Source organism: Solea senegalensis, linkage group LG9, assembly GCF_019176455.1.
Source record: "Solea senegalensis isolate Sse05_10M linkage group LG9, IFAPA_SoseM_1, whole genome shotgun sequence".
NCBI classification, from domain to species: Eukaryota; Metazoa; Chordata; class Actinopteri; order Pleuronectiformes; family Soleidae; genus Solea; species Solea senegalensis.
In genome coordinates, this window is record NC_058029.1 from 20,203,846 (window position 1) to 20,219,649 (window position 15,804).

At 41.6% G+C, this 15,804-nt stretch overlaps 1 long non-coding RNA gene across 1 annotated transcript; it reads right to left on the reverse strand.

The window, feature by feature from the left end:
* Window positions 1–1,241: 1,241 nt before the first annotated feature.
* On the reverse strand, window positions 1,242–14,350 carry LOC122775018. Its single transcript, XR_006361054.1, has 3 exons — window positions 14,274–14,350; window positions 2,171–2,461; window positions 1,242–1,461 (listed from the first exon to the last, which is right to left on the reverse strand). It is a non-coding gene; the product is annotated as an uncharacterized LOC122775018 (long non-coding RNA).
* Between the last annotated feature and the right edge of the window lie 1,454 nt (window positions 14,351–15,804).

Here is a 15,804-nt window from a genome sequence, read left to right on the forward strand (position 1 = left end):
GCTAAATCTTCGATAGCATACTAAATTATGACATTTTGGTAACTTTTTGGACGACATACTAAACTATGACATTTTTGACAAATTTTGGACGACATACTAAACTATGACATTTTTGACAAATTTTGGACTAAACTATGAATTTTTTGTCACATTTTAGAAGACATACTAAACTATGACATTTTGGTCACATTTTAGACGACAAACTAAACTATGACATTTTTGTCACATTTTAGACGACATACTAAAGTATGACATTTTTGTCACATTTTAGAAGACATACTAAACTATGACATTTTTGTCACATTTTAGAAGACATACTAAACTATGACATTTTTGTCTGATTTTGGACGACATACTAAACTATGACATTTTTGTCTGATTTTGGACGACATACTAAACTAGTACGTTTTACATGACATTTAGTTGTTAGTAGGTCTTGACTAACTTTGTACAAACATAGGGCTATGACTTTTCTAAGCGTTTCGAGCAATCATGGCAACAAAAACTGCAAAAACTGCGAATAATTTCCACATACACATGAAGGGGAGACGATCGATGAAATGATCACAACCCAGCCCAGTTTGGATCCTCACATCTTAAGAGTCAGTCTCTTTTAAAGGGTGATTCCACCAAAATACCACTTGGTTTTCAATGGTTCAATCCACCCAAATGTTACCAGCCCAGTTACCTAGAATTTTCTAGTTTGAGTTGAACTGCAGTTGATGAGTTCAGTTAGATACTGCCATAATGTCTGGAGCTGTTTACTATTCATTTTTTTTTTAATTGGTTTTCATCAGCTTTCTCTTTGTTTTCATTCTGGCTCGGTGGAGGGGTCTGAACACAACAACATTGATGAAGCACTGTTGCTTCGAAGAAAGAAGAAAACAGGCAGAAGTGCAGGTCTCACAAATCAGAGAGTCAAATTTTGAGTAGCCATCAAAAGTTGAATGAAATTGCAGATTCTGTGAATTAAAATTGTATTATCAGTTTCCTCAGCTCAAAAAATATAGTCTCAAGCTTCTGGCTGTTGTGCACAATGGGAGTTGTGATTTATGCCTCTGTATGCATTATCTATACATCAAATAAACAGATAAGTCATGTGATTTAATGTGTCCTTGTACTCCTCAAATCTGCTCTCTTTTGAAGGACACTTAATGGTTGAGATCACAAAACATCCCCATCAGTCCAAATCCCAGCAATCAACCCAAAATGGGTCTCTCACAGCTTCTCCTCTACCTTCAAGGCAGCATATCCTCCACAGTCCGGAGTGGGTGAGCGCCCCCGGGTCCTTCTTGTCCTTGTTGTGGGGGTCATCCTGGGTGACGTTGGCTGTGCTGTTGCAGATGAGGGCACGTGAGTACAGCCAATAGTCCGTCCCTATAGCCACCGTCATCAGGCCGAAGGCAGCGAATGCCCCCACGGTGGTGAGAAGGATCTGGATCCCCTTCTCACACACCATGCCTTCAGAGGAAAAAGGTAGAAGCAAAAGGAGAAAAGAAGAAGGGTAGACATTAAGAGTACTGAGGAGAAAGATCTAAAATAAGCAAGTGTTTAGTGTGCAGTTAGACAAGGAGTATAAATGAGATTACTGAGCAGGACTGCGTTTGCACTTGTACACCAAGTACAGTTTATTTAAAAAAAGACAGCCACTATTAAGGTGAGATGATGAGGGGCAGGAAAAGATGAGGAGCGGTGTTGGGAGCGCCAGAGGGAGGTGATGAAAAAACACGAGAGCCAGGAGAAGGTGGATGTGGGAGGTGCATAAGTGCGTCTATGATGTGTCCTTGGAGGAGAGTTGGATGACTCTGCTGACTCCGCTTAACAAGACAGAATTGATGTGAAACACAACAGATCACACCCTCCCAATCTCAGTCTACTCCATATTCATGATCCTGACACCATTCTCCCTCTCAGTGTCAGCAGGGCCGGAGATGAATACACAAACAACACACGCACATAAATCAGTTCTAACATGAGCTCACCCTCAAGTTTTTATTCACTAAGGAAACGTGGGTGAACCTTTGACATGCAAATACACAGGCACTAAGACAAACAGAGTCATACACATGTCATGCTTCAGTGGCTATAAATTCACCACTGATATTTTCACCTTCTCCAACAAGGACAAGCAAAATCTCTAAGTACCAAGTGTGTCAGCGCGAGACTTTACCTGACGGCGAGTTTCTATCCTTCGACTCAATTTTGAAATCTTTCTTTTCCTCGTCAGTGAAGAACGTGCTGTCCCCTCAATCCGGACAGCATCCATCGACTGTTCTCACCCGCTCCCTTCTCTCTTTCTTGCACTCCTTTTCTTGCTTACGCCTCTTTCTTCTCCCCCTCTTCTTCTTCCTGAGTTGAAAGGTGGCGGCTCTGGAGGATGTGGCTTGAACGGCTGCCCCGCTCTTTGTCCCTCTGTTAGCAGGAAGCTTGAACCAGAGAACCCATGACCACTGTTCTGCACCTGCAATATGACACATTTATAAAGCAGGGTTCATTAAAATCTGTGGTGCATAACATTTTAACATGAACAAATGCCTACTACATTGATGTTCATCCATCTTCTACTGCTTTATCCTCCACATGAGGGTCGTGGGGTGATAAACAAGCATCCACTCACACATAGGGTCAATTTAGAGTGTCCAGTTTAAACTAATCCCCAAATCTGCATATTTTTGGGGCCGTTTTAGAGAACCAGAAACATTATCTTTTCTCAAAATGTCGGCCTCGCGTTTCCGTGTAGGCAACGCTGTCATTCATTATCATGTGTTTGGACATTGTTTGACAGTGTTACCAACTACTGTCAATGAAAAAAGTCTGAAAAGACGGTAGACATCACTAGAACACGTCCTGTCTTTAGAGATTTCACACACGGGGGTGAAAAACGTGTTGAATCGTAAGCCTATCAGCTCCACACGTGTTTCTCAGTTTAGCGGCGTTTAGCTCTCATATCGCCTGCCGACATTCCTGCGCTGCACACAGGAAGTATATTCATTTTGTGTCAAAACACTATGACCCACAAAAATGTTTCAGAATGAGCTGTACTGCTGAAAAACCTGGTCAGGTCTGATAATTGTGCTTGACAGAGTTTTCAGTTTTCAGATGAAGGACAGATGATGTTACGCTGTCTCTGGTTACAAAGACCAAACAGCGGCAGAATAATAAGAACACTGACAACAAAGGTATAAAAAAATTAAAACTGCAGCTTTCAGGTTGAAATTTGAGTTAAATATTCACAAAAGCTATGATTTCAGACCTTTTCTAGGTTCAAAATGTACCTTTAATTTGTTTCATATTTTGTTTATAACTAGAATAAATAATAAGTATTAAGGGGTAAAGACAGTATGACACCAGGGCGAGTTGTACTGCATCTATTCAGAATTAGAGGAGCAAGAGGGGGAGGCTGAGAGGACCAACCCGACATTGTTACCATAGCAACATTGAATTCCAAAGTCAGGATCAGCATAGAGTGTGTGTGTGTGTGTGTGTGGGGGCAAGAGATAGAGGAAGAAGGAGAGCAAAGCGGAGAGGAGAGAACAGAGATGGAGAGCGAAAGAGGCAGAAATGAGAGGGGAATATTTCACGTCACTCACATGACTGTTGACTTAGAAACCAAAGACAGATGCACGAACCCAAAACACCACTAATGCGCTATCTAATAGATTTGTGCGTGACCACTGCGACACAAAGGCTCCCACAAACAAACACACACACACACACACTCACAAAAACACATCAACAGGGTCATATCTGGATGAAACCTACAAAAAAAATAAATGATGCCATGGAAGCAGCACCCATTGTTCAAAAGCATCATTTAGCAGACATAATGTGGTGCAGTCACGTCGGTTAATATTTCAAGATGCAATATGGCACTGTGATCAAAATGGGTTACATCCTGTTTGCGTTGTGAGAACCCAAACAGAGCTTCCTCAGAGGGAGAGGGAGAGATTGAAAGGAGAGAAGATGGTGTGATGAGTGTGTGTGTGAACATTTTCCTCTCAATTGCGTCTGAGGATGGGTCGAGTCCAATCTTACTGAATCCCAGTAATGTTCCCCTCAGCTCCCCTCAGTGAGACAGTTAGCCTCGTAGCTCTGTATTCAGGCTCCTTATTACGTAAACTGTCACCGCCACAGTGCAGCTTTTTATACATTATGGGTTCATATGTGCAACCAAACAAGGGTACGTGATCGTGTGTGTGTGTGTGTGTGTGTGTGTGTGTGTGTATTTGTTACCTCTTTAAAACCTTTTCAGTAGTCCTCATGGAGACCAAAACCTCAATTTGATTTGGATTTGATCTGTGGTTAGGTTAAGGTTAAGCTTAAGCATTAACTAGTTATGGTTAAGGTTAGGGATTTAGGCTGTGCCAAAATGAATAGAAGTCAATGCAGTGTCCTTATGAGAATAGCTACGCAAACGTGCGTGTGTGAGACCTTTCCACCCTATCAACATACTGCCTCTCCCTGAGGAAAATACAAGTCCAGAAGGGATTATCTAAAGCCTAAAAATACAGTGTCTCTCTCTCTCTCTCTTTGCGTGTGTGTGTGGTCTTTGAGTATATAATGAATGACCTTAAGAATAACACACCACGTTATTCCCTGAGGCGAAGGCTCCCCTGTGTAGAACATCATAATTGTCATTTAATTATCAGTAATTTCTATTTTCCACCAATAATTAAGAAAAGAGGGTATGAGGGAAATCAGAGTAAGAGAGCGTGAAAGAACAAGAGGGCAAGAAAAAAAGAAAGGCTTGCATGGACTGTATGGAAGTTATTAGCAGGAATGAAAGGTCAGAAAAGGCAAAGAAGGGACTGTAGGGTTTTTAATTTGAGGAGAGCTCCGTGGAGGGGTTTTGTTTTCATTTTACAAATCTATCATTTATTTCAGCCTTTTTTTGCCAGTATAGTTCAAGCTTGGATCAAAAAGACCTTGAAGGTATATTATACTACCACATTAAAACCAGAGCTGTTCACAGATAGATAGTCCTAATTTAGTTAAAGGTAGTTGTTTCTGTTTTTTTACTGTATTGCTTAAAATCCTCTTCACACCCTGATTTTGTCCAATGCATTTTCTCAAATATGAAAAATGTCAGTCACCTGTGGAACGCACAGGTGACTGTAAAAACACCATCCACCCGCCCCATGCTCGTACCCCACTTTGTGCACTAATGCCACATGCTCAGAAGACAACGGGTGAATAAAGGGCTGCAAAATGATGCCATGGTGCAGCGTGTCTCAGTTCTCATCCTCGGGCAGTTCTCACTGCTCGCTTGCATGTTTTAGATGTTTCCCTGCTCCAACTCACCTGATTCTAATGTTCATCTCGTCAACAAGCTCTGCAGAAACCTGGTGACCATTTATTCAGGTGTGTTGGAGCAGGGAAACATCTAAAACATGGAATCACGTTGTCATTTGAACAAGCATCCAAAAAAGTTAGCGTCACCGAAAAGTACCAAACATGTCCAACGCGGCGCAGTGCTCGTGAATATACAGTTTTTCCAGGCGCTCCAATCCTACATTTAAGTTAAATTATGATGTAAGCATTGGGTTATAAAAACATCTTTACACCAGGTCACAGGTCTGCATATGCTGTGGGATGAAAAAATAAAAAAAAAAAGATTCTCTTTTTGGTTGTGCTGCCAAAAAATAGCAGAGAGCTCTCATAAAAACCCAGTGTGTATGAATTAGTGATATTCAATGGTGTAACTTCTGCTCCAAAATACAAAACACACAAAACACACACTCCAGTGCAGGTTGGTGCCCTATGCAAAACAAGGTCCTTACCTAAAGTCCACATAAAATGCTAATTGTAAGTACACACTCATACCAACACAAGCATGGGTGGTATATTCAATTTCTGCCAACAAACCCCCTTAAATGTTACACAGTTGAATAAGGAATTATTAAACAATGCAACGTGATTAGAACACGTTCACAAATAATCGTACATTGACTGGAGTAGAGAAAATAATGGATCAATCTCAGGTATATGGTAGAAGATAAAGCTGGATAGCTGGATTTTAAAGTTAAGGGTTTCCTTTGCCATAATGCAGTACAATGCGGAGCAAACCCACCCTTATAGTGTTGCTTTTATAGTATGTTTGCAACACTCAGAGGACTCTGGACCAGCCAGAGGCCAATTAGCTGCAGCAGGATGTGCTGCAGCAACAAAGGCTGAAGAGCAAAGGCTTTGGGAGCCGCTGCAGGAGCCATTACAGGACCAGGCCCTGGCTCATCAGACAACTTCAGTTTGTGATCAGATTTACTGGTGTGACTCATCCCCAGCATGACAGAACACCTCCAATACCAGAATATAAGCATGACCGTTCAGTTGTGGCTCCAATAATGCAGCCATAAATCACAAAAGGAGTTTTGAATATTGTAGCAGCTGTTCCATTAGCTATTCATTGCATAAATCAACTACCAAACTGCTTGTTGAATAAATGATGACATGTGTAATAAGTTTTTCCCCGCACACTTAAAAGTCAGTGGTCCTGTGTGTGTGTGTGTGTGTACATGTGGGAATATTTTCAGTGTACAAAAACAGCAAAGTCACCCCTCACTGAAAGGATGTCTCACCTCCAAATGACCAAAACTGGGATTGTAGTTAAAGAGAAATGGCATAAGCTGACACTACTTGCTTGACCTGAAGAAAAAAACGGCACCAGGGCTTACTTGTGATGACAGCTCTAAAAATACAAGCAGCACATTTTATTCTGAGTGCTTGATGGCAGCAGTAAATATTAAGAAAACATCCCCAAATATTCAGGTCAGTGACCGAGATGATTACTCTCCTTAATCATGAGCCAAAGCCGAACACCTGAGCTCAGTGCTGAGATACCACAGCTAGTGCACACACACACACACACACACACATTTGGTTCATCTATGCACAGTCATGTGCAGGCTGACATGAACACACACACACACACACATTTGGTTCATCTATGCACCGTCATGTGCACACACATGAACACACACACTCACACACGCAGGTGCACAGAAAAAAATATCAAACCCACATAAGTGTCATAAAGTCATAAAATGGGCCATCTTTAAAAGGCACTTCAAAGAAGAGCTGAATTACTATTAAGCTCATGTGTCCACCGAGATGCTCAGACTGCATGTGACCAAGTCTCTGTCTGCCTATCTGAGCAGAACAGCCTGAGGAGGCAGGGACAGTAACACCTTGGTCTAAGAGGTTCCAAAAATAAAAGTGTCTCTGAATGACTTGACACTCATACGCCCATTAACACACGTACACGTGCATGAAAAAGACATTAACCAAAGTGCATATGCGCAGGTTTTATAGCTACGACCGTGGCAATGCAGCCTTTAAAGGTCCAGTGTGTGAGAATTAGTGACACCTCATGGTGAGACTGCAAAACAAAACACTCTCACCCTTCTCTTTTCCAAGCATGTCAGGGTAACTACCGTGGTCTCTGTGTCGCCCACAGGATTTGGCATGCGTACTTCTCATTACCGTAACTCTGTAAGACCGCTTGTGATAAAAACTATGATTCACCACAGCGTCACATGTCTGTCACGTCAGCTTATTCCTAAACGGTTGAATAACTGCCAGCTATCAAAAGTGAAAGTTATCTTGGAAAAAGCAGCAGAAAAGTGCAGAAACACTCACTCATTGAACATTTATTGACAATACCATAAAATCCATAATAAATCCAGACATTAAGGGTTAAGCCTCTGATTCAGAATATAAAAATGCAGAATCTGACTGGCGATACAAGATGGCAGCTGTACGTTTTTGCTTATTCTAATACTACAAAAAAAAAAGGAAAACTAGAATTTTTATGCAGTTCGACACACTTTTAATGTCAACAAACCCTCTTAAGTGTCACACACTGGACCTTTAATATAAACTGTGGTGTAAAAACAAACATGGCGATTTGATTAATTGATAGTTTGGTGTATAAAAATCCCAGAAGTTACAGTTTTCCGAGGTGGACACTTTCACAAATTTTGTTTCATTGGACAAAATGCGTCGAATTCACTAAAACAAAATAAGCAGGGAATCGTCTCATTTGCTGGGAAAAGATGAGTATTTTAGAAGCGCTCTCTTAAAACAGCACAGCCTTAAAACTGCCAGTTGGCTTTAGCTTCACATTCACAAACGACGCACCCATGTTAACTCCATGGCAGCGTTGTTTTCACACGGATAAATAAGCAAAAACAGGTTAATTATAGCCAGAAGAAACCTCTGAACAGACCAAGTCGAGTTATTTATATATATTTTGGGTCTTTATGCTAACAAGCTTCTCTCGAGTGAAAGCAAAGCTAAATAAAAGGGAGACAAACAACCTAAATTATCCACAGCACATGAGTGTGTAAGAGCTGTTTCAACTGGTAGACAGCAGAGATGTCACAATAGCTAATATTGTGACATTTTTAGCTTTTTGCTGACGCCATTGTTGCGGCTGGATTCATTTTTCTACACGTCATGGCGGACCTGTTGTTACAGCTGTGCTTGACGTTGGCATAGACTTTGTTGTCATCCTGACAGTGTGGATGTGAATCACACCGGACACAGGACTGAACAGTGTTAAATATCGTATTATCTTTGGGGATAAAATAGTGTTGTTGTTTTTTCCCAACTTTATTTATCCATATCAAAAGTATTTATACAAGCATTTATTACACAAGTTGTGAATCAAGGGGATAAAATAGTGTTTTAAACCATATTCTGTGGCAAAGTCACCACACTGTAGTTTTTATGTCATGGTGATCAGTAGTTTTGGTGGAAATAGCCTGAAACGTCAGCCTAAAGAGCTGCCGAGGGGTAATACTGCTAAATATGTACTGTATTTTATTAAAAATCTCAAAAGCTTTCAACTCACTGTGTGCTAACTAGGTTTCCCCACAGAGTTGATAACCACACCTCATGGTTTTTCAAAGGAAAGTGGAGATGAGGAATAATTAGTAAACTCTCATTATCCTTGAATTCAATTTAAAGGTTACACATGTTTCCAAGTTGAAGACTATTATATTTTACAGGCATGTCATTTATTCATTTCATCATGGAGTAATGTTGCCACTCAGACATGAGCAATCTCATTTGCATAATCTAGGGGGACGTAGTAAAAATGTCCTGGTGAGCTCACGCACACACACACACACACACACACACACACATCTACAACCTGCTGTGTTTGGTGGCGTTGGTTTGATCACAGGACTTGTGTTGTGTATCTTCAGTCCAGTGAGCATTACTGCCTGTCAGACATGCTAAAGCTTTGTCTGCCGCACTGTGTGTTGTGTTGTTTACGCTGCACGCATCTGCACACAGACAAGTCGACACACAATAGATCACTAGCACGATATGGTTCAGTCACAGGCTCTTGCGACACTAACTAATATTAACAGCTATTAGTTAAGTTACATGAGGGAAAAGAGATATTATCTTGTGGTATCTGGTAATATCAAGTAAACTGCAGCAAAGTTACAACATAAGTGATGATCATAGCGGAACGGAAAAAAAGCCCTGAGCACCCAACTTCAGCTGCACTATATGGTCAGAAAAATCATTTTGTGATTATTCTGACAGATATTTCAATTGCAATCAACTGCAATGACTTTATATTCGATATTTTCACACCAAGAAATATGTTAAAATCTTTTCCTCATTTGAAGCGCAAGAGGCCACACAGTTGGTGCAGTGGTTCTCCGGTTTCCTCCCACAGTCAGAAAAACATGCAGATTTGGGGATTAGGTAAATTGGACACTTTAAATTGACCGTATGGTGTGAGAGTGAGAGTGGAGTTTGTCTCTCTATGTGTCCCTGTGATGGACTGGTGACCCTCTGTCAGCTGAGATTGGCACAGTGACCCTCATGTGTAAGGATAAAGTGGTAGAAGATGGATGAAGAGCAGGATTTTGGGGCTGATGAACTCCTGCAGCACTGTAAACATCCTGTTTTATAGTTCATACACTTTCTATTTGGATATTGCACTATTTGATACGACAATTTTGATTATTTTTCACGATTAATTGTGCAACCCCACACACACACATCAAAATGAAAGTAAACCTTAGAGAAATGACAGACATCCTTCCTGATTGTCCTGATCTTGATTTGTGTGAGCTACACGTGCAATGAGTCACTGCAGAGTGTAAACAGCAGATCTGACAGCTGAATCCAAAATCCACAGAGACCATCATCAAAGTCTCACACACACACACACACACACACACAGGGAGGTGGGGCAGCTGATGGGGGCGTCACCAACAGATGCCACAAACACACCTCAATGAGAGACTGACTGAGAGGTGAACAGTTGGCTTGAGTTAATGACTCAAATGATGACACTTTGTCATCACTGTTAGGAAAACATTTGAGTTACTGCACGTGCTGTGACTTACTGTGCTGTATGGACACTTAGTCTGAATACTGCAGTATCACATAGTATTATTATTATTATTGTTAGAATATTATATTATTAGAAATACTGGACGATCCTGGACCTAAGAATCCTACAAAAAACATCTCGAGCCAGTGAAGAAAAACAGGGTCTGCAGAATATAGACAGCTGAAAATGAAGAGGAAGTTGATCACAGACATGTTGGTGTGGGATGTCTGGAGCTTCCGCCAAGTTTTGCAAACGCTCTCTCTTTCTTTCTTAGACTTTGTGGGTTGATATTTAATATAATGTTTCTTCAGTCTGGTATTTTTGCTTCGTCGTCTGCAGACACACTTTCATTTTCACTCTCTGCCTGTTGCTGACACACACACACACACACACACACACACACGGACACTACGCAGAAAGGTTCAACGTGTATAAAAAGTTAAACAGATATCAAAATTGATAAAGTTATTACGCTGGCTTTAAGCTGACTCAAGCACTTCACGCGTAAGTGAAATAACGTGAATATTCAACAGTTCAACGCTAATGCTGTGACGCCGCCCGCGTCAAGTGAGAGCTCAGTGGATCTGCATTAAAAGCAGGTGATGATGGTCTTTTATGATTGTTCATCACCTGCAGCATCTGAAACCTCGTGCTTTTGTTACAGAACTGGCCACAGCAGGGTTTCACACACAGAGTAAATGGATGATTAATCGCGAACAATCAGAGTTACACCTTTTGTGTTTTCAGTGCAGAGAAACTCCCTGTGCTCACAACTATAGCATTTCCAATTCAAGACATGTCACCGTACCTTCACCTCGTGTGCTGATCTGAGAGGTGATGATGGCTTGCCAGATGTTTGCTGCCCTTTGTTGCACTACGGTCTTGGCCTCGCCATGAACACAAATATACGTTTTTTTGTTTTCATGGTCTTTTCCTGGTCATTCTCGTGTCCAGGGTTTACCCCGCCTATCGCCCTATGTCAGCCGAGATTCTTATAGTGCTTTTCCTACGACTTGATGACCACTCAAAGCTGCTTTACACTACAGTTGTATCATTCACCCATTCACTCACACTTTCATACATCTTTGTGCGTTCTTTTCCATCACACATCTTTCATACCCACAGCCGTCAGGAGCAACGTGGGGTTAAGCGTCTTGTTGCCACATCGGCATGTAGACTAGCAAATAGACGAGGAATAGAACCCACAGCCTTTGAGTTGAAAGACGACTCACCACTGAGCTACTGTCACCCCACCACAAAAAATATATAATTCTTATGATAATTCTTCAGATTTTTCAGTGCACTGCTGTTATTTTAGTGAATAAAAGTTTACTTTTAAGCTCGACTGATATGCAGTTTTTGGGGCTCATGCCATTTCTGATCTGTGTGTGGATACACAGATTTACAGTATATGGTGCACTGGTCTGTCTTGGTGTCAGTACACTCTGATCTAGATCATGACCTTCCATCCTTTTTTTTTTTACAATCTGGTTCAATTCAGTTCAGTACATCATGCAATAAAAAGCCATTAAAATAATCAATCTGTGTCACTTTTTGGCAGCCCTCTGCTGGTGTACCTAGCACAGTGGACCAGCACTAGCACAAGTGTGGAGCTACGTACACTGCAGCTTTGTTGATTGCATCGTCACATAAGGGATATGTGATTTAAATAGAAACTGTGTATTATGGATTCAAAGCCGCAGCAGTGATGACTGTGGTGTATCTTCTTCTGTGTCATACTGCGATGATATCACACTATTTACTCAGTTGACACAGCTCTTGTTATGCGGGCAAACACCTCAGGTTTTTACCATTCTAAGCCGTACCGAGGCGAACTGAACTGCACTGTGCTGCTCGGTGGAAACGCAGCTTGAGCGCGGTCAGGACGACACACGCACGACAGATTATGTCGGCGTCTTTCCGAGCACACGTTTGTCCAGTGACAGGAGACAAACCTCAGAGCACATCAGAAAGCATGATGTACTACTAAAATGTTGGCATTGCAGTGTGAGGAGTCGAGCGGCTGATGCTCAGCACACGAGCGATAATAGTTGAGAGAGGACAGGACTGAAGGAAGGACCGGGGGCCTCTGCACATCTACTACAACACACACACACACACACACAAGGTTAATTCAAAAATGAATTTCAACTGAATTTGTAGTTATTTAACTGAATAAGAAGAGAATGCACAGTCAAGAAGAGCAGAGCTAAACATGTGTGACTTCACTGCTTCAGGACTGAAGATTTGAGGAATATCATGTTTGTTTGTAAAGTAAGGGGCCCCTACAGTACGTTCACAAAGGGGGCCCCCAGATGGATGTCTCAAAAGAAGAGACAAAAGCATTTGATAAATCAGTGATAGTCTTTGATGGTGATGATGATGGTACATGTAAATCTTCAACACAGTATATAGTTAAATGTTACATATACAGTGTTTAACAAATGTGTTTGACCATCTGTCCATAAAAATGAGATAAACATTACATGTTATTTCCAAATTTGATTTTTCTGTTCAGGAATGCAAGTAAATAACTAGAATTTGACATCTTAATCAAGAAATAATAATGTGCTTTACTATTTTGTCTGTTTTTTGGTTTTTTTGTAACAGTACATTGGAAAAAATAAAATTATTTTGGTGAAAGTGCTTATATATACTGGTGTATTTATCATTACAGAAACATACAAAATGATTTTGATCATTACCATTTAGGACACTGTAAATCTTAATCTCAATCCAAAATCAGATCACTTTTTCTAAATATGTATCTTTACACTTGCTGACTGATGCAGATCAAACTGATATTAAGATCTCACATTTACAATTAGCACTTAAATGTATATATTTCATTTTGATTTTATATGTAATCATCAACACGTGTACATTATAGTGCATCATATTTTATTATATTTTATTTACCTTTATTTAACCAGGACGTCCCATTGAGATTAGAAATCTCTTTTACAAGGGAGACGTGGCCGAGGTAGCATCCTTACAAAATCCAAACTATAACATAAAAACACAAACAGAAGGATATTCAAAACTGTGACATTGCTCCTTCACTGCATCTTGAAACCATTATGAAGGGTTCTAATTTAACGTGTTATTCCATGACCATGGTGCATGACAGCCACATGGATTCGTCTGTCTTGAATCACATGAAGCAACAATGAACAAAGTGAAAATAGTATAAGAAATAAAACTGGAACCATTTGTTGTGAACACTTGACAGCCCACAGAAGGAACGAGGATCAAATCCAGTTCTGCACAGAGCCTCATGAAGACTGAGGGTCTGTAAAGCTCCAGTAAAGCTGTGTTGATGCGGACTGCGGTGCATTCATTAACAGAGTAAAGGCCACACACACACACACACACACACACACACTGCCTGCATAGCTGGCTACACGGTGGAAAATGGACGCCTATAGCATCAGAGAAAACTCAGTGGACTGGGACACACACATCACATCCCACAGTGACACGTAGATCCACGTCCACAGAAACCACTCGTGGCCGTGGCATCGGCAGAATTTCAGCACATACCCCATAATAGTGTATTTCATCCTCAGCACCTGCGGTTCCGGACGCTCCAGTGGCTTCATTTGCATAATAGACGATGCTAATTATAGGCCCGCGCACATAGGAAATGATGATTGTGTGTGGAATCAGTGTGAGCATGATTATATTATTATTATTATTATTATTACATATATTCATCCCACTGCACTGCCACAGAGTCACGGGCAACGTGAGGCAAATGTGTCAGTGGATGAACTGTGATGCACACGGAAAAAGCCCACGGTTACACGGACTGCAGCGTGAGTGCACATGCAGAAGAAGCGTGTGTTTCTGTGTGTGTGTGTGTGTGTGTGTGTGTGCGTGCGTGGACGAAGAGAGCGAGGATTGTTCTTACCTGCAGCTTCCTTCAGTCCAGCAGCGCGTCACACAAGAAGAAGAAGAAGAAGAAGAAGAGGAAGAGGATGAAGAAGAGGAGGAGGATGAGGAGAGGGGGTGGACACCACTGAAGAAGAAGGAGCGGGTCTATCGAAGCAAATATAAATAAATAAATCAATGAATGAACGAATGAGTGAATGGGTAGAAAAGAGGAGGGGGGGGAGAATAAGAATCGCGCGAGAGAGAGACGAGAAAAAAAAAACACTTTAAAAATCCTGAGACAATTCAAATCAGACAGATTATTATTATTATTATTATTTTGCGAAGGGCTAATGATAAAACCACGTCACTGAACACGGGATTAGTCCACAGTGGATGTGGCCGCTGCTTGTCTGTGTACTCGGGGAGAAGGCATGCACCCCCCTCCCCCCTTTTCCTCCTCCCTCCCCTCCTCCCCTCCGGTTGGTCGAGCGCTCGCTTGTCTGTCTGTCTGTCTGCGAACCCCCTCCCCAACACACACACAAGTAACTTGTCGCATTCATCTCACCAAAACTCCCCCAGAAACGTAAATGATGACGAACAATGTCAAAACCGACACATTCTTTTCTACGATGAAGGAAGAAGGTTGAACTCTCTCTCTCTCTCTCTCTCTCTCTCTCTGCTCTCTCTCTGCCTCTCTCTGCCTCTCTCTCTCTCTCTCTCTCTGCTCTCTCTCCCTCTCTCTCCGTCTCTCATATTGAGGAAGCTGGTAGGATGTGATTATTGGAGCGTGTGCAGGACTGCGCGATTTTAACCATGTCCAGCTGCTGTGCGTGTGCGTGTGCGTGTGTGTGTGTGTGTGCGCGCGTGTGCGTTATCGATGTCGATATGTTTTGCTGTAGAGCGACTCAGTGGGACACTTTTCCTCTGGTGATGATGATGAGGACGATGATGATGATGATGGGGGCAGTGCTGGGAAATGCAGCACGAGCTCAGCCCTGCAGAGAGAGAGAGAGAGAGAGAGAGAGTAAAATATCTACAGGTCAATAGAGAGACAGAAATTCAGCAGTGGCTGTATAATAATTACAATGAGTGACTTATTATTGCCATAATTATGTAGGAACATGACCCTAATGATGATGGATGTGGCTGTTTATGATATGGACTGGATTATGTCACGCACAGATCTATATGAGTGGAGCCAATGTCATGACTGAGCTGCTGGTTACACACAGCAGTTAGGAAGCACAAAACTGAGCAGACAATGACCTTCAATGGCTTTAAAATGGCTTTGCTGCCCAGTTCACCTCTCTCACACACACACACACACAGTAGAGAGAGAGGGAGAGAGCTAATACAGAGTGACAGGTCTTTCATGCAGTAATGGTGATGGTGAAAAGAGAGATCCACTCAACCCACACTACTACTCACACACGCACATAACCACACACACACACACACACACAAAGTTAAAGACGCACTATACACTGAGGAACAAAAGCAAACAAGAGAAAGCAGACGCACAGCGGAGAGCACATATTACAGAAAAGTAATATGTGCACAGCAACCAC